This window comes from Cyprinus carpio, chromosome A5 (genome assembly GCF_018340385.1).
Source record: "Cyprinus carpio isolate SPL01 chromosome A5, ASM1834038v1, whole genome shotgun sequence".
Lineage (NCBI taxonomy): Eukaryota > Metazoa > Chordata > Actinopteri > Cypriniformes > Cyprinidae > Cyprinus > Cyprinus carpio.
Genome location: NC_056576.1, coordinates 36,555,452 through 36,556,881, shown reverse-complemented (window position 1 = coordinate 36,556,881; position 1,430 = coordinate 36,555,452).

The window sequence follows — 1,430 nt, the reverse complement described above, 5'->3', positions numbered from 1 at the left end:
TTAATCCCTTTTGCATGCCATGAGTTTAAGGAAGATATATACAGTGACCTTACTGGTTGGTCTTTTCCTTCCTACTTACATTTTGCCTCTAGGCACCACCACATTCAATGTGTGGGAATTTATTTTTGATATGTTTGTGTTGTGGCAGGCCGATTCTTTTCACACCTATTTATGCATGTAACTGATGAATCGGATTGATCCCAGGCTTGATCCCTTTGGGTTTATTCATTCTTCGGGCCAAGGGGGTTGTGCTTGTGTGTATTTCGCAAACATTCTTGTTAGGCATTCCTTCAGTATGTCGATGTTGGTATTAACATTCCCATTGCATCAACGTAATTATGCAACTTTGAGTTTCATTTGAAAGGGAAGCATCTTCCTTCAGACAGTTAGAATCTGACATGCATTTCTGGCATCAATTTATGGTATACATTACGTCACCTTATGTAACCTGAAACTTTTTTGGGTTTTTTTGTCCACAGTGAACAGTGAATGTCAGTGGGGTCCAATATTGTTCTAAATTTGGAACGACATGAGAATGGGTAAATAATGACAACATTTTCATTTTTAGGTTAACTATTCCTTTAATATGATGTGTTGCCTCATGTTACCCTGTTGTGCATGGGTTGAGCATATATGTATTTTATAAATAGATGAATATAAGTATCTGTCAAAAAGCTTAATCAGAATGGTACTAAATAAAAATGCATTTTTTGGTCCATGAAAAAACAATAATACATTTCATGTAGCTTCTGCATGGGCTATGTTAACTTAGGAGCAAAAATGTATCTGAATACTTTTCATCTCAGCGCTACTGTCTAATGTGTAAGAGGTTCAAGTATGCTGTTGTGTAACATTTGTTTCATCAGATAAAATCATTGGTGTGTTAAACTCACAGCTGCTGCTTACAGGCTGACTACACAACCAGCAGAAAGTGTGATGGACACTGCATACAATGTGTTACACAGACTTGCCATGCTTTCTTTTTTATGTGAATCTCCGAAAATAAATAAATAAGATGGAAATTATATTTGATATATCTTGAACTTTTTCCCACCATTACAATTAGTATAACTTGCAACTTGGTCCGAATTTTTATGCAAAATACTTTCTTCTTCTTCTTCTTTTGATTATGGGATTAAATATAATGTTTTTTGGCAGCTTTTATTTTTTTTTATTTTTTATTTTTTTATAAGATTCACTTAAGGCAGAGAATATCCTGAATGTCAAATGCTTTTAAAATGTTGGATTCATTTAAATTACCTTTTACATGTAAATCTTAAATGACAATGTGCTTTTATTATGTGAGTTGTGAATTTATCTTGTTGGATGTGCGTGAATAAGTGTGCATTATTTTTTGGTGCGTAACATGCAAGTGTTGTTGTGATTGTCATGTTCTCCATCAGTTGACATAAATGACACCTGTGACAATA